At 44.1% G+C, this 19,808-nt stretch overlaps 1 protein-coding gene across 2 annotated transcripts in view; it reads left to right on the forward strand.

The window, feature by feature from the left end:
• The window catches only part of MAGI2 (membrane associated guanylate kinase, WW and PDZ domain containing 2), a 1,098,388-nt gene that overhangs the window by 1,049,745 nt on the left and 28,835 nt on the right, over window positions 1–19,808 (forward strand). The gene's annotated exons all lie outside the window — the stretch shown is intronic.

A 19,808-nucleotide genomic window follows, 5' to 3' on the forward strand; every position in this document is an offset into this window, starting at 1 on the left:
CTTTAGAAGTCTTTAGTGCTCTTGTTTTGAAATAGCGCCTTTAAGGGACCGCTGACATCATTTCTCTAGTATATCAGAAACTACTGTGCGGTCATTACATGAAAAGCAAAGAAACCTGAGCTGGTCTTTAATCTCTGGGAGTATCGGAGGGACAGACACAGACAGACAGACATCAGTAAAGAGTAGAGTAGCACAGGTAATACTTGTCGAGATTAGGGAAATAGAATCTAACTGCTGATCTGAATAAGTAGCTCAAATTGTTGATGAAGATAAAATTAACTCATTTTCACCCCTCCATTCTCCACCTCCCCAAAATCTAAATAGTGCTTTTTCCTCTCAAAACTATGCTTTCTGCCTAAGTTACCTAACTGACTGAACATTTCCTTTATTTAGCAGGGCAGATATAATCCTGCATTTAGTTGAAATATCTGAATTCAGAGGCCCTCAAATACTGTATGTTTCCAGGGTCTTGAACAACCCAAAGCCTACAGGAAGTGCTGGCAGGCCCTCACAGTAAGAGTAGGAAAGCGTTAGAAGTTTCTGTAGGGCTGGCTTTTATGCCTGAGGACGTATTTCATCTCAGCTTCCCATCCTTAATACTTGGATCTAATAAAATATTTTTAATTATTAATTGGCAATAAGCACGGGCCTGAGCCTGTTAAATGGCACTGGCATTAATCCCTTTGTTAAGAATCTTTTCCTGGAGGACATTCCTCTGCCAACTTGTTTTGTCTGTCTTTCTCTTTGTGTTTTTAGATGGGCTAGTTACGATTCTCGGCCTTGGAGAAGTGGCCCTCTGTGGGAGATGTCCTGTGTGTCCCAACTGTACACTCCTCTCTTGTCACCCAAGGGGCAGGGTCAGGCTGGTCCCAGTGTAGAAAAATTCTCACCTGTGTTTGTGGATCCCTTCCCCAGGCTTGGGACTATTGTTTTCTTATTTCTGGTATCTGCCCTCTGGTGGATGAGGCTGGTTAGAGGCTTTTGTAGGTTTCCTGGCAGGAGGGGTTGGTGTCTGCCCACTACTGGGTGAGGCTTGTCCTGGACCTCTGGTGGATAGGGCCCTACCTAGAGGCATTTTTCGGCTCAGGAAGTGTGCTGATGGGTGAGGCTGTGTTTCCACCCAGTATGTTGTTAGGCCTGAGGGTTCCCAGCCCCTAAGCATACAGGCTGTTGGGTGGGGCTGGGTCTTGGTGTTATTAATCCAATCAAATGTCAGCCTCCAGGGAAGCTCAAGTAGATGAACACTCCCAGAATGTCCATCTCCAGCTTCTGTGTCCCCTGGGTGAGCTGCAGCAGCCCCCTAACTCCCCAGGAGAACTTCCAAAACCAGCAGGCTGGTCTCGCCCAGGCGCCTATGCAATCACTGTCTCTGCCCCTGGACCTGGTGTACTCGAGATCCCATGTGCACCTCGCAAGAGAGTTAAGTCTCTGTCTCTCCCAGTCCTGTGGGGCTCCTGGAGTTAAGCCCCACTGGCCTTCAAAACCAGATGTCCTGGGGTCTCCTCCTCCCACTGCCAGAACCCTGGTCTGGGGAGCCTGATGTGGGGCTCAGAACTCTCACACCCGTGGGAGCACCTCTGTGACTTCATTGTTCTTTAGCTTGTGGGTTGCCCACCCAGAGAGTGTGGGGCCCAAGTATATCGTGAACACACTCCTCTTACCTTACTGTTGTGGTTCTGTCTCGATGTTTCCAGTTGAAGCAGATCCTGTTTGCTAGACTCCAGTCTTTTTTCTCGATGGCTGTTCAGAAGTCCGTTGTGGTTTTGTTGCAGTTGCAAGGAGAGGCGAGTTCATGGTGCTACTGCTCCGCCATCTTGCTTCCTTTTTCTTTTCCTCTCCGCCTCGTTTCCCTTGCTCACAGGGTACCGTGTGCAGAGGCTTTACACCCGACATTTCTGACCAGAGTTCCTCAAGGAGGAGCTGTAGCCTTGACCCCTCAGCACCCAGCTCTTCCTCTTTGTAAAGAATCTGAACTTTTGAAACAGAATAACGTTTTGCAGCCTAGAGCATGAGAGGATTCAGTAATGTGAAATTGATCTGTGAGATTCTATCATTTCTGCAAAAGAGCTCGTTTTAAAGGTATATTTCACACCATGGCAAGACCTGTTATCTACACCAAGAGATCCTCATAGAGTTACACTGTTGTTCTTATCGTTCTAACAGATTAGTCTTTAAAAGGTTAATCTGAACAACATGGCCATCCTGAACTTTCTATTCTTTTTGTAGAATCACTATCTGGTCCCTTCTCTCAGCATCCACCACGCCAGCTGCTGCTCTGGGCAGAACAGTCTGCCCACCAGCATAATGTGACATAGCTCAGACTATGATGCGGGAGCACGAACCGCCTCAGAGCAAAAAAAAAAATAAAAACATATTTTTCAAAACTCAAAAATTCAAGATCACGTCAAACATGATCCCATTAATTCTTCATGTCGTCTGAAAATATCTGGTTAAGGTTAAATTCTAAAATTAACCAACACAGAGTTTGTTAAATATCTGGGCACACTTTTGAGGGACTCCTCATCTAGATGGTTAACTCTAGCAGTGTGGCAGCATTTCTTCTAAATATATTCTTTTAAACTGTAGCATTAAATCGTATACGCTGGTCATGTTAGAGCTTGTCAGCACTTTTGATGTTAGATTTGACATAGATTTTGACTGTAAAATAATTTTAGAGATTAAGTGACAAAAGAACAAATTTTATGGAGTAGCGCAGTCTCCTTTAGGGAAGTAAAAGAATGGTCTAAGTAAAAGAATTAGCTCTTCAGGACAATCTAAGCTGAAATTATGCAAGAGAAACCAAGAAGGATTTGGATCAGATCAGCATTTTTGAGGATAATGTCATTAAATGATATTTCTGGAATCTCACAGCGACTAATGAGAGGGCTGTTTCAGGGGTCCGCAAGACCACCGTGCGTTGAGAGATTTGCTTCTAAGACTCCTGGGGCACAGAATATAGCTGTGCTCACAGCTCAGATTTACGACAGCCATGTGATAAGGAAAGCCAGCAGGATCATAAGGAAAAAACAAAGGTGCAGTCTTCCTTATGCTTTCTCTACCTCCCCTGAGGGGTCGCCCAGAGAGCATTCTCCCCGCAGCAACAAAGATGCAACAACACCTGTGGGAGGATGTTGCTTCCCCTGAGAGTTCATTAGAGATCAGGCACCTCAGGGTTTTCCTAGGGGCTGGTTATGCAGGCACCCTCTGCCTGGCATGTACCAAAATTCCCAACCCCTAGGAGGAAAGCAACATTAACCACGTTGGTACAGATGAGATACAGTGAGATATCCTTATCACTTAGGAAAGGTTTGTATTAGTCTAGGGAGTGAATTACCAGTCACGTCCCCAGATGCCAGACAAGGGGCAGCCTCACAAGCAGGCCTTGCTAAGGGTACCTGTCACGAGCCTGCTCTGTGAACTTGATCCTGCACTAGGAGCAAGCCGGTGCCACATTCACAGACTACACAGGTGCCCCCAGTGTATGAGGAGCACTCACAGCTAAGGAACCTCGCCATTCCTCCAGCATCAGGTACATAGACTCTCATGAAACAGATTTTTTTTACCTAGAGTATATTTTAATAAGACTGGCAAGGGGCGTCAGTAACAAAGCAAAATACCAGCAACAAGAACAACAGAAGAAAATGCTTGATAGCTTGTTACTAGTGGATCTAACCAAGAGTATAATCCCCTTTATCCAAATGTACCCTAATGACAGGAAAACTGATTTTTGTCAATTATGAGTTTAATCCTGTTTTCTTTCCTTTGTTTGCCCTTCAAGATCCCAAGTTTGCCAGAAAATTCAGCCTTAAAAGGTTACTAGAGGGAATTACCAGAATCCATAGGAGACCTTACCTGTTAGGGAACTGTTCAGGCTTAACCCAGCCGGGGCAGGAGGGAACTCTGAAGCCGAGGAGAACAAGAGTGTCTGGGGGGTTAAGTGATGAGCACCAGCCCGCCCCTGAGGCCTGCAGAGTTCAGAATCCAGAGGAGCTCTGAGGCAAGGCCCTTATCTGGACTTTTGGACATGTCGAGGGAAAGCTTATCTCTCTCAGTCAAGAGAAATATAAAACTCCTGCTCTGAGTCCTTAAGGTGATCTGTGACAGAGAGATAAATGCAGGTACAACCAAAAGAAGAAAACACCCAGGGTAAAATCTGTCAGATTGTTGACTAAACAGAGTCAGTGTGAAGCCAAGTGAGCTGAGGGAAGGAATAAATATGCTGCAAATACGCCATCCATAATTACCGCGGGACTAATCGGCAGACGACACCTCAGCCAATTCAGAGGCAGAAATCAGCAAGCACAGCCACGTAGTGGCTGCTCACAGAGGTGGTTGAGCAGCTGTGAGGAGAGTGGGAAGATGATAAGGGCTTCGAAAGAGATGTTGCTTTCATAGTTAAGTCCTTGAAAGAGCAGCTCAGGAGATATGCACTTCAACTGCACTCTAGTCCTCAGGATAAGAATTTGTTGATTATCAACTCAGTGAGAGCTTGGGTTCCTCCTCCTCTGACACGCACATCTCAACAACTGGCAGGAGGGAAACCTGACTCCCCCGTACCAAGGAAAGAATCCAAAGATGATGCATCAAAGGACTGCCCTCCTTAATGCTGGTTGTTGCTGTTCGAATTAAATAGGAAAAGTTCAGGGAAGAGAAAGCCTGCATTGTGCTTCTAAAGCTGCATAGGACTACATTTTGCGAATTAGCTCCCTGCCTTGGAATGCAGGTGTCTTTGATAGGTTTTGACTCTGACAGACCTTTGATAAGTGAAATTGCTTATGTTTTATAAGTAGAATAAAACTACATTAAGCAAGTAGAGAAAAAAATCTGAGCCATACTGTATTTAGACTATAGCTGAAGAAATGAATGAGCTAAATAGTTGTTTAGTTAAAAGTCTTCCTTTAATCAGTAAATAAAAATGATTTACAAGAATATCAGTGCACCAGATTAAGCAGTATTGGCCTCTACTTACATGGCAATAAACAATATTTATTAGTTTATTCTTCTTTTAAGAATATACATTGGCCTGTGGACATTATAAGCCTACCCTTAAACAGTCTTGTTTACAATTATTTGTTCAAGTCTTTCCTCCCTCTTATCATACAAAGATCAACATCAGACAGTATACTTCTACCAAATATTCTATGGGAGGCAAATCCTGTAATTAATATCATTAATATCATTCCTGTTTCCTCAATTAAACCAGGATTTTATGAGCACCTACTATGTGCAAGGCACTTTGCAGGCTCTGAAAGTAAGATGAAGTCCTGGCCCTCAGTGAGCTGACAACCTAAGAATGAGGATATGTGTAACAATGGATTCTAATAGCGTAGTGACTGATTAAAGGGTCTCAAAGGATTTCCTCTAGTGAAAAAATTTTAATGGGTTGTACTAATTATTCGTGGAATTTAGTAAGTATTTCTAGAGTGTTAAGGATCCTTGAGAAGCACTTGGCTTCTTTGATTTGTTAAGCACTTCCTTTGTAATATTTATAGTAGTAATTCGTACTTGTTCTGAAGAAAGGACTCGCTGAATGTGGGTAAATTTCTGCTTAAACCTTGTCTGGATTATTCTAAATTCCAAGTTAGGAACTAAAACTCTGTCAAGCAGATTCGCTAATCATTTTATTCCTCCCCTCCTGCGGCTCTCAGCTGCTGAGAGCCTGACTACCATAACCTCACATCCTGAGGCATCCATGGTGCGCAGCTCTGCGCCCACCGTAAAGGACATGAAAAAGTCTCTGTTGCCTTTGTGTCTTCCTCAGAGACCACATTTATGGGAGCTTTAAGTGGTTTCATAGCCTTTCCATTATTTCACCTGGATTTTTAATAGGGCAGAAGGTGGCTTGCTTCAATAATAAATTCTAAAATTTAATTTCAGCTTCTGATGTTCATGGTTGAGTATCTCCTTTTCCATGAGCAGTTTCACAAATCACTCCAGTATATCTCTGCTGAGCCAGACCCAGGGAACAGGACAGGCTGTCAGGCTGCATCACACAAAGAACAGCATTCTCTCTCTGGGCTACCAGGCTCCAGACTGCTCTCTGCAGCATTTAGGGAACCCCTGGGAGTTCTCTAACCATAACACTTCCAATAAGTTCCTGTTTCATGGAGTCAAACGCAGGGGCTTCCTGAAATTCCTTCCTCAAATTCTTTTCCCCACTACTCAGCCAAAACCTCATTTATTATTTTAAAGTGTTTTGAGGATGAGGGTGAAACCCCATTTGTTCACATGGTTTTATTGGAATCTGTGGGCTATGATGATACCCCTTGTTTTTAGATACTCTTTCCAACATGCACTATTCTCTTTAAGGATATAGTAAGTGACCCACTTCCCCGAGTCTTCACTTATATGGATATTTAAGACGTTGAAAGAATATATTAGACCACGAAGTAACCAAGAAATCAATCAAGAAGAACCAATTTAGCTCTTGAGGACCCACCTCCTTCAATTCCTGAAACACCTAAGTTGTTGGAGGACATGAGTGAGTGAATAGCTATTTTTTCCCAAACCCCACGGAGAAGGGCTCCAACGTGTATCTTGGAAAACCTAAGTATTCCAGCTCCTGCAGTAACTCACACTTGGAGAGTCATTTTTTAAGGCTCTGGGAAGAATTTCTCTGGCTTTCTCTAATGTGAATCTGAACTCTCTCAAGAGAGGGCTGCTTCCACAGACAGACGTCCAGGGAGAAGGCAGCCTTCATAGAGAACACACTGCTGAATGCTGTAAGAGTATTGGAACGGACCTCTAAGAAGTCACAAATTCAAGAGTACTTTTGACTTAGGGACAGGGGAGGAGTGGAGATCAAGGATCAAGTTAAGAGAAAAGAAAGCTTACATCCCAGGTTTAAATCTGCACAGATACGTACACACAGAGGACTGGGTGGATTTATTTTTAAAGTGCCATGCCAGGAAATTGCACACCCTGGGGACCGCTGGGTGTATCTCCTCTACTGTCTTGTGCAGGCCACCCAAGGGTCGCGTCTGCTGCTTGCTGTCCTCTTTACGTCTTGTCAGCCTCCCGCTGTGTAAGCCTCACCCCTCAACCCAGCTCCACCTCTGACCAGCAAACCTAAGTAGCTCCCCATCAGACTTGCCACCATTAAAATTAAAGAAAGGAGACTAGATTTTCTTTCCATCTCAGGCCTTTTTGACAGTCTGAGCTCTGCTCCCACCCCCTCATAGAGGACAGTCTGATCCCTGGCTCGTAGCAGGACAGTCTTGAGTCAAGATAAGCTTCTGACCCACAGCTACACCCATTATGAAGCTGGTGCTAAATGCCAAAGCTGTTCTCCCCACTGTCGGATTTTCTCGTCTCAAAATAGAGGTGATACTGAAAAGGTTTTGATCCCAGTGAAGGAGTTTTCTGACAAAACCCAGCTACCCAGGTGCTCGAAGTGGAGTTTAATACTGTGAGACAGATTTTTGGGTAGGTCCAGGCACCTGCCATGACCAGCAAATGTCAAGTCTCCAAAGCAGCCCTTCAGAGATGCCTGTGCCTACTGTCCTAACACTGTGATCTCTAGTCCAGTATCTCAGCAGCGTTCGTTTTAAACTAAAGTACTCAAAACCCCTCATTTCTAGTGGAAGAAATAGTGACTCCATAAGGCCAGATTTTCATTATGGGGGAACTCTGCTTATAGCCTTGCTCAGAGATAGGGTTACCCTGATGTCCTGTTCTGACAGAGACCTGCCAGTGTTTCTTTTTAACTGAACTCCCTCAGTCAGGACCAAAGATGAAATTATATAATGCCTCACTCCAGGCTTGAATTATATACTCTAATTGTAGCGAAATCTGTAAACATTGAGAATCACACATTCTTGAATGTGCTGTTTGGGTTCAAAAAAATTTTAATAGAACAACAAACGGTTAGCCTGGACTAAACAGCTGTTAACTACAACGTGGCTCAGACATGTGCTTTGAGAATAGCCTATGGTTTTAGCATTTGCTCTCCATCACATAGTGACCTTGGCTTCATCAGGACCCTGGATTCTAGGATTGAACACACTCACTCATCACACGTGGGCATTAAGTCTGCCCAGCACAGCATGGCACTCTCTGTTTTTCACATTTTACCATAGTTTCTGCCACAGCCTTCACAGCAGTTTTTTTCACCATGTTCTGGGCTCTTTTATTTGACCTCTGGCACGAGGTTTCCTAACACATGTATCTTTCAAGCCCAATAAAGGCCACGTTTAGAACCAAGTGAGAGCCTTCTCTGTGTGAAACTAAAGCCGCTTGATGGTTTTTGTGCAAAATTACTTGCATCTTGGCAGGGCTAAATGGTAAACTCAATTAATAAATCCTGAAATTGAATTTCCACTTTTGACACTCCTTGTTAAGCGTGAGTTCCTTACCGCAGAGAGGCTCGACTTTCCGTTTAACCTCCAGTTGATGGTCCTCACTCTTAAGTCTCCCTCCCCTCAGACACACATCGACCTCTGAAATCACCCCAGGGAGCATAGTGGGAAAGCCATGCCAAGAACTGTTCCATCCTGCACATTGAAGCCATGGGTACGCAGCAGTATGGGGAGAGCAAGTTAGGCAGTGAGATGGGGAGATTATCTGTGCATCGTGGCAGAGAGTGGTCAGGCCTCAGAGTGCCTGAGGTGCGTGGATTGACTTCTTCTGATAACAGTAACTTCATAGCCCCTGCAGCTCACACTGTGTGGAGCTGGAAGAACGCAGCTTGGGCGTGGCTGGGAGCAGTTACCACATCTCCTGGGGCCTGTCTCATGGAGATCGTTGCCTTAGATAGTCCAGAATTTCTAGTCCCTGTCTTCATGTAGGTGAAGGACTGTAGCCCATGAGCTGAAATAGACACAGACCAGAGACAGCAGCTCAGGTCGGTTTGAGAGCACAGCCCTGGGACAGACAGGGGAGTGCAGCAGCATAGCACAGGCAGAAACTGGCTGCATTCTTTCCAGCTTTATTTTTTTCTTCCAGAGAACAATTACAGCCAGCAAGTCAACTGTGAACTTTGAATATAAGTAAGCACATTGTCAGAGGTGAAGAGAACTTTAAGAATTTATGAGATTATTAGAGAAAACAGGAATAGAAACATGGGCACACCATGTCTTTGAGAATTTTTCAAAATTTGGAAATGATTACTGTGACTGATTCTCAAATGACAACTGATCTCACTGAAACACTATCGTTATGGGAAAAGTCTGCAGTAATTCTAATGTTACTATTTCAGTGTTTTTTTTAATGTTTCTGACTCCCTAAAAGCACCTCAGGATGCCCTCAAAATTTTGGAGGGAAAAAATCTACTTTTGGAATACACATGTAGCTCAGTCTCACTAATTTCACTTGCTGCATGCTCAACAGGGTCAGCTTTACTCAAAGTCTTTATTCTTACTGCCTAGATAATTGTTATTCAGCTGCTCTAAACATACTAAGCAATCTTGATTCTAACAGTAATACTTTATCTGTGTCACTGGTTCTGTTAATTCTAATGATTGGTCCTAGGCTGTTCCTCCCCTTCCTTTAGGAATGGTACCTTCCAGTCTCTCCATGTGCATGAAAAGTGACAAGCATGGGTCCCCATATTTCTACTTATTGGGCCACCCTAAAGACACGGTTTGTAAAATCTGCATGAATATTATCTTTCTCTAATGAGCTTTGGTTTTGCATATGTTTTTAACTGATGTATCATGCTCTCTCTTTCCAAGTAGCTTATCTAATTACTGCTAGAGCTTAGGAAAATATTTATAGCTGAGACCTTATAAGTGGCAAGGATAGGATTTGTGGGTTCATGAAAATTTGAGATGCACCAAATTCCAGGAGTCCTGCCTGGAGTGGTCCCAGCAGGAAGGAAGGAAGGAAGGAAAGAGGGAGGGAGGGAGGGAGGGGGAGGGCGTGTGCAGCAGAGGCAGCCCTAGCCGAGTTCTGCCCCACACACCTCACAGAGTCCTTCTTGGGTGTCAGTGCAAAAAAACAACGCATTTCCTCTCAGCCCCAGTTCAACCACCCTTTCTGCACTAGACAGCGTGCCACAGTCGCCAGACACCTTAGCCTTAGGAACCCAGGCTCCTGCCTGCTTTGTAGCCGTCACTCAGGCAGGACTGGGTCTTCTAACTCTCCTCCCTCCACACTCAGTGACACACCACCTTGAAGAGGGAAAAAAATAGGACTTTTATGAAAGTAGTCGTGAGTTTGTATCTATCCACCACTATTTCAAAATAAACATTCTCAAGTGTTGGCTGCATTTTAGCCTAACATTTGGTAAATATTCTTAGGGAACAGAAGTGTCCTGTGTATATATAAATAAAGCAGGATATAGAGGACGGCCTTGCAAATATGGTTCAAGCAACTTTTCACCCCTCAGCTACATTCCTTGACCAGCCCACGTTTCCACTGTCAACTCCTACAGTGGGTCTGTGACTCCTGGGATTCTAAAATGTCAGTTTGACTCTTCAGCAGAAACTGCTGTGCATGCTCAGTCCCCACGGTGAGCCATGGGAGCGGGAATCAGACTGACGCCCTTCTCAGTTCTGACTTGATTCTGCCCCGTCTGCACTGTTGCATCTGTGGCCAAGCATCCATCCACCAAACTCTTTTAAGTTGGCCCTCTGATTTCTTCTGAGATATATTTTTCTGTTGTTAGTGAGCCTGCTAGTTGCCAGCCAGAACTGGCTTAAATTGAACATGAAAGGTGATAACTACTCACTAAGTGAATTGTTGAATTGGCCTGCTGTTGAACAGTTCCTTATCAAATGTGTTTATGCTGATATGTGTCTATACACACAGACACCATCACAGTCATTCCTTGAGGATGTCTACAAAAATGCAAGTTTTAAATGAATCGTTTCTCTAAAGTGTCTATCTCTCAAGGATAAGTTATTGTCAGGAGAAACCTAAACTAGGGCGTGAAGAAGATAGTAACAATGTACTGAAAAGGTCAAAAGCCATGAAATAATTATTGGGAAAATCTAGTCCAGTGACCATAGTTTAAGGAGGTACAGATTTCTGTTTCTGACAAAAGAAAAGTATACGCTTGCCTTGTACTTTGCTTTAACTAGTCTGTAATCCATGGAGGTGAAGGGACCTGAATCAATTAATTAGAATCATTCGCTTAAAAGCTAAAAAAAAAATGCAAAAAGCTGGCGAGCTCTTTATGGTCTCGGTTCAGTTCAGGCACCTTGCTCGGAGCTCAGGGGATAAAGGTGGGTACGAGTCTGTACACGCGTTCCCAGCGGGGAGGGCGGGGTGACGGGGAAAGTCAGATAGTGGGACAAGTATGAGTAGTATCAGCAAAGGGGTGATGAAAGCCCACAGGCACAGGTCCCTAAATCTGCTGAGCGGAGTTGTAGAAGATTCGACCCCACCTAAGAGGTGACATTTAAGCTGGGCCTTGAGTGACAAGTGTGATTTCATCTGTGTGGCACAGCGGGAGGTAATGCAGCTATCACACGGTCTAACCGGGAAAGGGGAGGGGCAGTGAAAGAAAGGTGGGGCCGTGAAAAGAGCCTTCTATGCCAAGCAAAGGAATTTAAATTTGGTATAATCAGATGTCATCAAGAAATTAAGTGGGAGGGTGACAATATTTGTATTTGGAACTCTACCTCAATAGTATTTGAGACAGCTTTTATAGGAGACTGGGAGCCGTTCAATGGTTGTTGTAAGAGTTGAAGCACAAGGTGTGAGGACCAGAGTTAGGAAAGTAGGGGTGGAAACAGCACATTGGGAATAGATTTGGAGACATTTCAGACATTTCATTGACAAAGGTAACAAAACTTGGCGAATAATGAACATGAAGGCAAGGGTCAGGGAGCAGGAGGGTGGCCCTGGGTTAGGGGGAAGATGACACCACACGCGGGAAGGAGCAGGCTGAGGAAGAAAGATAATGAGGTTCGCTTTGGACTTGAGTTTCCGGTGCCTGAAGGACATTTAAGTGAAGCAGCTGCCACACATGGGCTGGGATGAGCTGCTCAAGAGCACTTTGAAAGTCCTGGGAAGACTGCTAGAACCGTTAGGGGGGACGAGCTCTCCCCGAGGGGCCCCGCCACGTACAGAGAGGAGAGTCCGTGGGACATGGTCACCTTTGAGCGGCGAGTGAGGAGTGTGGGTGAACACTGTCAGGAGAGGGCAGTCTGAGAGGCAGGATCACTTCCAGAAGAGGAGAGATGGAAGCCAGGGAGAGGGCTCGGGGGGCTGCAGGGAGAAGGACCTCTGCCCTGAAATGGGCTGGGAAGGGGGCTAAGAAAGGAGGGGAGAGGGGCAGGGCCTAGAGCCACTGTCCTGCCTGGTTTAGCACAACGCCAGGTGCACAGCACTCAGTTAACAGTGGTATTGTGAGGCTTATGGGTGGGAAATGGCTTCACCTGCTCCTCTGCAGGGCCCTCCCCGGAGGAGGCCCTCCTACTTCCCGCCCTGCACTCTGGGCCACGTGGAAATCCACCCAGAGAGACCTCAGATGATGAGAGCACCTGCTTAGATCGAGTCGTGGGGTTAGGGCCTGGCTTTTCCAGTTTGATTTTTCAGAGGGCAGGAGTGGGTAGAGTATAAAGACAGATAAGACACCATTTCTGCCCTAGAGGAACTCTGTATGTAGGGAATGTTTAAGAAAAACAGAGTGCTCACTGTTTGCAAAAAATACTCTTTAATCACACTCTTACTGAAATCATTCTCAAATACATGGTGTTACATTCTTGGATTGATGTACAGAGTATCCTGAACTTGGGCATGCTCTGTTGAATTTATTTCCCTTTTCCTTTGACACATTTACTCTTTGAAATCTGGATTCCATCATTAAGACTCCAGTGAAAAGTGATCCCTCCATGATCACCAGTGTAACCATGGTGACAAAATCCAGTGACTGATTCACCCCCTCATCCCCTAAGGACTCCCTGTAAGCTAACTGTTAGTCGGTGTATTAACTGCATTTTCTCCTTCCTCTCTGCTTGCACCTACGGGGTTTCCTTCACCTCCTTCCCCATCCCCTCCCTCAGGATCTCTTCTGCACTCAGGGTTCCACCTGTCACCACTGTGCAGTTTTTGCCATCTCTGAATTCAGTCCCAAGACTTCCAGCTGCTGCCTAGACACTGCTGTCCAGATACCCAGCATTCATACATTCAAAATCATGTTCATGATCTTTCCTCCTAAACCACTCCTCTTGAATCACCTGTTAATGAAGGAACCATCAGCCCTCCTTATCGCCCATCTCAAGATCACCTAGAGTGCCTTCCCTAGTCTTATACATACAGCCAGCTCCTAGGTTTGAAGGGTTTCACTTCTCGTTTCTCACAAGGGCCCTCTCCTCCATTCCTCTTGTCATTCTAGTCCAGTTCAGGTCCACTCGACAGGGATAAAGAGTCTCCAACTGTTTTCCCTGCTGCCGTGGCCAGTCCTCCCTGCTCACTGATGCCAGAGCAATTGATTGTCTAAAAGGACTGCCCAACTGGAAGGTTTCTCTCTCTCAAAACAAAACAACCCCTTAAATGAGTCCCCAGAGCCTCTTGATTTGGCCCCATCCAACTCAGTCTTTTCTCTCCCATGTATCCTATTACGTTATCTGTGCTACAGCTGTGCTGGGACACTTGCTGTTGTCCTGTCTTTCCACCTTCGTGGTTGGGCACATGCTGATCCCGGGGCTTGGAAAACCCTTTCCCCAAATCATGTCCTCCTTCAGAAACCAGGTGGAGGGCTGCCTTCCCCAGGTCCACCAGCCAGAAGTGATCTCTCAATCGTCTGAAGTCCCATAGCCCTTTGTATGTCTCCCCTCCACTTTCACTCTCTGTTTTGCAACACGGTTATCAATGCCCACGTACTTTCCCCCTTTTTATGGAATTCAAACACTGGTTATTACTCTGGGTTCTTAATACAGTGCTTTACAGAGAGGGTGAACAAGTAAGTGGACGAATGAATAGAAGTCTTACAGTATCACTAGGTCATCATTCTGATAGAAAATTTCAACATAGGCTTTTATTGAGATTGTTGCAGAAGGCATAGGAAGATGGCCCCAATTTCCACTGACCATCTCAACCTAATTCAGAAGCAGGTGTTTGTATTTAATAAATTCCTGCCTATGTGCTTATTTGCCTATAATGTATTACTTTCTGTTACGAGATGATGGGAGAAAACTGGCTAACTGACTGCTCTAGATCATTGTTTATGGTTAAGTTTTATTGTTTCTGTAAGGTGTTTTCTCTTAAAGTGTAATCATGACCTTTGTCAGTCTAGCTACTCATTAGAATCACCTGGAGAACTTGCTTTTAGAAAACACCTGCAGAGGCTCCTCCCCAAACCAATTAAACCAGAAAGGTGCCGGGAGCGGAGCGAAGGTGGTGGTAGGTACGCTGCTTTTTTTTGTCTTTTAAAAAATGTGCCCTGGTCGGTGTACTGAGCAGTCAAAGTTGATTCCAGTAGATCAGATAAGAAGGTAAATCAGATAGGGAGGCTATTACATTAACTTGGGAAATTCAGGGGTGGGGTAATGAGGTGCTGAAAACTAGCAGAAGTGAAATACAGGAGAAGTGACAACACTGAGAATCTTGAAACAAAAATCGTTAAGACTTGGTGACAGATGGTGTAAATGGAATAAGAATTAGGGAGATGCAAAAATTATCCCCAGGTAAGATCCTAATTGGGAAATTGGCAGAGTCATTGTCAGGAAAAAGAAATGGGAAAATTCAGAAACAGTGCTGTTGACAAGCTGGGTGACCTTCAAGTATTACTTCTCATGGTCTCAGCTTTCTCTTCTGTACAATGATAGGGTTTGGTTATATGTTGTCTCAGTTCCTTTCAAGAACTAGCATTGGAAGTAGTGTTACTGGAAGGAGGGGAATAAGAGTTACCTCCGTTCTTAGTCACCTGGAAAAAAAGAATTTTTAGGGAGAGACAGAAAGCATGGTACAACAAGATTTTATTGGTAAAGCAAAAGGGTATTAAAATATAGTGCACTCCCGAAATTCGGGAGCGGACCAGTCCAAGAGAGGAAAAATGGCGCCGCTCCTTTGTTTTCTGTTTTTTACATCCTGGCTTAGGGGCGTTTTGTGATTGTTTTATGGCTCAGTTCCTTGTGCTCATGTCCCCCCATGTCTTTTACGCATGTTTTTATCCATGATGCACACAGGGAGGGGGGGCTCAAACTGCAGTGTTAATTTCATTATAATGAGCATTGGGTCGAGTTAAGCTGGGTCCTTCTGTCTGTTGTGCAGCCTCAGTAGTCGATCCTAGCCGGCTTCTTTGCTGCCTTCATTTAGAGAAAGTAAGTTTTTGGGGCCCCTTATCCTGAGGACAGGTGTATTGTTGATTTCTGGGTTGCTCCTTTCCCGTTCCTCTCCCTCTGCCTAGTGCTCATTTCTGTCTAACTGCCTAACATTCCCCCCTCTAGTCATAGGACCCCACATCTTCGGGACGTAGATGGTGATGACTGTTCTAGCTACTTCCTGCTGATCCCGGGTAATGAAGGGTCTCTTTGGGGTCCTAAACTAGCTGGCTGTCACCGGGCAGGTGGTGAACGAAGGGTTGGTGTCCATCAAGGGTGCGTGTGTAAAGGCCGTCTTGGATGATTGATTGATTACCTTGTTGTACAGATATTTGAAGTTTGACTCTAGGTGAGAAGAAATACATTTTATAAGACGGTTGAAACGACAGAAGCTGAATATATAAAACTAATTTTAGCCAAGGGATGAAAGGGGCAACTGAAACGGAAAAATTGTCTTAAAAAAATTGATCCGTGTTGCCTGTTTGTTTAGGTTTTTAGAAGGCGGACGTTGGAGTGTTAGCCCAGTGAACCAAAGGAGAAGTAAGGATAGGGACCCTAATGTTAGAAACATTTAAAATCAATATTAAAACAGTTTAGTGGAGGCCCCAGAGAAGAAAAGATTAGACCAGTAGATGTTTAAGAAAAAGTTTTATCCAGCAGGGATCCATAGTCCCTTAGGGCAAGGGACAGTCTCGCCGGAGTGTCTCTTGAAAAGCAGTCACAGATCGCCAAAAGGTTTGCAAGAATATGTGGAATCTGAGGTGTCTTGGGTGCCAGGGTCTGGGTTTTTAACAGATTGGTGGTCTTGGGTGGATTTCCAAGGGCTGTTGTGTCCAGGGTTGCAGCTGAAATTAGCAGCCTCGTCGTTCGATCCTAGCTGGCTTCTTTGCTGACCCTCATTTAGAGAAAGTAAGTTTTTCGAGCCCCTTATCCTGAGTGCAGGTGTATCATTATTTTCTGGGTTGATCCTTTCCCCATCCTCTCCCCCTTTCCAGTGCTCATTTCTATTTAACCACCTAACATTGTGAGTGAACTAATCTGGGGGTAAAAAGCCACGTGGAATTTAAGATGTGTGTGGACATTCAAGTAGTGATTCACAGCAAGCAACTGCATCAGAGCCGTGCGTCTTCAGCCAGCGGGTCTCCAGGGAGGAGCACAGAAAATGGGTGTGAAAGGAAGGTCAGGAAAGGAGAGTAATACAGAATTTCCTGGGGAGGAGGGTATAGCTTAGTGATAAAGTGTATGTCCAGCTTGCACAAGGTCCTGCGATCCCCAATATCACCATTAAAATAAATGAATAAACCTGATTACTGCCCCACACCAAAAAAAAAAAAAAATATGGAATTTCTCTTGTTGCCTGCTCGAGGCTCTCACCTCCCTGCTGCTCCTGTGACAGGCGAACAGTGACACAGTGACTGCTGTCCTTCATAATCCCAACTTGAATATGTGGACATGATCATTTTTCATATGACTACTTGGAGTTGCTGTCACACACTGGGTTTTTCTGGTGAAAGATTGTCTCTTCTTAACATAGTGCCTTCAAAAAATGAATTGGGTCATTTTGTAATTCATTATGAAAATTTATTAACAGAAAACAAGTAGCAGGAAATCTTAATATCTCTTTTTATATTCAAAATGTCTCTCTTTTTTGATATAAAATGCCAGGAGGGAGAGAAATTATCTTTTCCAAGTGAAATACATCTGTTCAGTTGGCCTTTTCCCATTATTTCCATCAATAGCTTATTTCCCCTGGGCATACAGCAATCAATATCTTCAGCTTGTTTTCAAAGTGAAATATCAGGCAATGGCCATAAAAAAAAAACAAACTGTCACTGCTTACTCAGCATGGAAGTGAAATGTTGATTGCCTTCAGTTGTCAAATACAGTGAAACCAAGTCCCAGTCTTCCTATACCCAAAGCCCGAGGGCACGTAGAAGGTCTAGCTAGAAATCCCTGGTCATGCTGTGGTTGGACCGCAAAGATGTACAGATGGCCAAAAACATGATGAGATGCTCACCATCACTGATCAGGGAAATGCAAATCAAAACCATAATGAAATAGCACCTCACACCTGTTTGGCCACTACTGAAAAGAAAAAAATAAAACAGAAAATAACAAATATTGGCAAAGATGTGGAAAAAATAGAACCCTTGTGCACTGATGGTGGGGATGTAAAATGAGGCAGCCACTATGGAAAATGGTATGGAGATTCCTCAAAAAATTAAAAATAGAACTACCCTATGATCCAGCAATCCCACTTGTGGGTATATATCCAAAAGAATTGAAAACGGGATCTCAGAGACATTTTTGGACATTCATATTCATTGCACATTATTCACAACAGCCAAGAGGTGGAAGCAACATAAATGTCCATCATTGGATGAACAAGATACAGATGATGTGGCAAGTAATCAAGTCTTAGACTGTAAAACGGTGGTTGCCAGGAATTGGGAGTGATAAGGGAGGTTTGTTCAGTGGGCACGGGGTTTCAGTTTTGTAAGATGAAAAAAGTTCTAGAGGTCTGCTGCACACCAGTGTGCACATAGGTAACACGACTGTCATGTATACTTAAAATAGTTAAGATGGTCAATTTTTTGTGTTTTTGAAAAGAAAGATAATGCCACATGGGGCTCTTATAAGAACTAGCATCTCTAAGGCTTTCTAGCTCAAAGCAGAGAACTTTCCATCTTCTGAGCTTTATTTTGTGTGTGTGTGTGTGTTTTAAATTGAAGTATAGTCAGTTTACAGTCTTGTCAGTTTCTGGTGTACAGCATAATACATCAGTTATACATGAACATACATGTATTTGTTTTCATATTCTTTTTCACCATAAATTACTCCAAGATATTGAATATACTTAATTCCCTGTGCTATACAGTATAAACTTATCTGTTTTATATGTAGTAGTTACTATCTGCACATCTTGAACTGTGAGCTTGTCTTTTGTAAATTACGCTGGTGAAGTGTGGCACCAATGAGATGAGCTGCGATGAGCTTAAAGGAGCAATCAGTAGGAGGGGCGCCCTCGGTATCGAGAGTCTGGTATTAGCATCAGTTCTCCTTCTACAGGGTTTTCTGTTCACGTCTCTTGTTGCTGCTGGTTAGGTTCTTGTCTTTGGTTGATTTTGGGACGAGGTTGTGGCTTTGGAGCTCTTGACAGCACACGTGAGGAAGCAGGACTGCAGGTGTGAAAAAGGGAATTCCAGGCTCTGGCAACATTTCAGTGGTTGTTTATTTACATTCCTTTGTGTCTCACCTCTTTTCCTCAGGGCTTCTTTGAGGCAGTAGCTCAGGTTCACTGGGGAAGGGGAATATCAATCATCCTGCCAGCCATGCTAAGTAGGAGCTTGCAAAACAGACAAATGCTAATAGAACACAGTCTTCATTCCCTACCAGGAAGCTCACTGACACAGGAAGAGGGTGCCCATCAGTCAGGAGCCTCAGGTGGCAGCGGCAGCACAGTGATAGGCGATGTGTGATGTAGGTAGAAACGCATTGCCAGGTTATTCAGTTATTGCAAAACATGCTGTGACAAGCGTGGCGTTCTCTGTGCCTTTCTGTGACCTTGTTTATGAAAGTTTTTGTGAGGTTATTATCTTATTCGTTTCATCAGTTCAGAAGCCCAGAGCCCCATGCTGGCCTCCTGAGAGAACTGTTCGCCTCCTGAGGACAGAAGCCACGGCTGCTAGCTCAGCAGTGCTGTGCTTCGCTCAGTGGTGCCTTGCACTACATTGTACGAATGAATGAATGAGTGACTGGGAAGGAAATAGCAGTCAGTCCCTGCCCTCCAGAAGATTATGGCCTATTTGGAAAAAGTAAAAAAAAAAAAAAAAAAAAGCATTCCTAAGACTGAAGGACTTCATAAGAACATAGTACATACACACACTCAGATGAGGATGATACCTGGAGAGTAAGTTGAGCTGGTGGGAGACTTTCTTAAGAAAGAATTCCTACCCTTCCAGTTCAGCATTCCAGGATGGAAATTAAATTCTTTTGACTAACTATAGCATTTTTTGCCTATGTTTCTATTTCTACTAAACTTCATTAAATATATATATATATATAAATAAAACTTTAAATATACATTTATTTAAGAGAAGGTGCAGAATAAACCCAATTCATGAAAGAAAGTGGAATTTTCCCCTTCCAGGTGATTCTGAGGGAGATCTCAGGGGAGGACGAGTGTGCTTGAAAACTCCAAAAGCTGGAACTAAGCCTTTAATACCTTGCAGCAAGCTGGAAGTTCAGTTTGGACTGCTGAACAGAATACATCAAAATCCAGTCAATTATTTTCACCTCTATTTCCTAGCAAAGAGTAAACAGTTTTCAGCTGACATTTTTTTCTCACTTAGCCTTTTCATCATCCTACTCCATCCGATCTTCCCTCAATCCACCCACCACAGAAAAATGGATGCTTCTGCTTTGAAACAGGAAGGACACAGTGTGGAAAGGGAGCCCCAGAGAGGGAAGAGGGCCACAGGCTTCTGCTCGTGCAGAGACCTGAAAGGAGAAAATCCAGGGAAGGGTTGATGACATTTTCCCAAATTCCTGGTTAATAGATTCCTCCTGAGAGAAAGCATTTTCTCTAGAGGCCTTAGC

Source organism: Vicugna pacos, chromosome 7, assembly GCF_048564905.1.
Source record: "Vicugna pacos chromosome 7, VicPac4, whole genome shotgun sequence".
In the NCBI taxonomy this organism is placed as follows: domain Eukaryota; kingdom Metazoa; phylum Chordata; class Mammalia; order Artiodactyla; family Camelidae; genus Vicugna; species Vicugna pacos.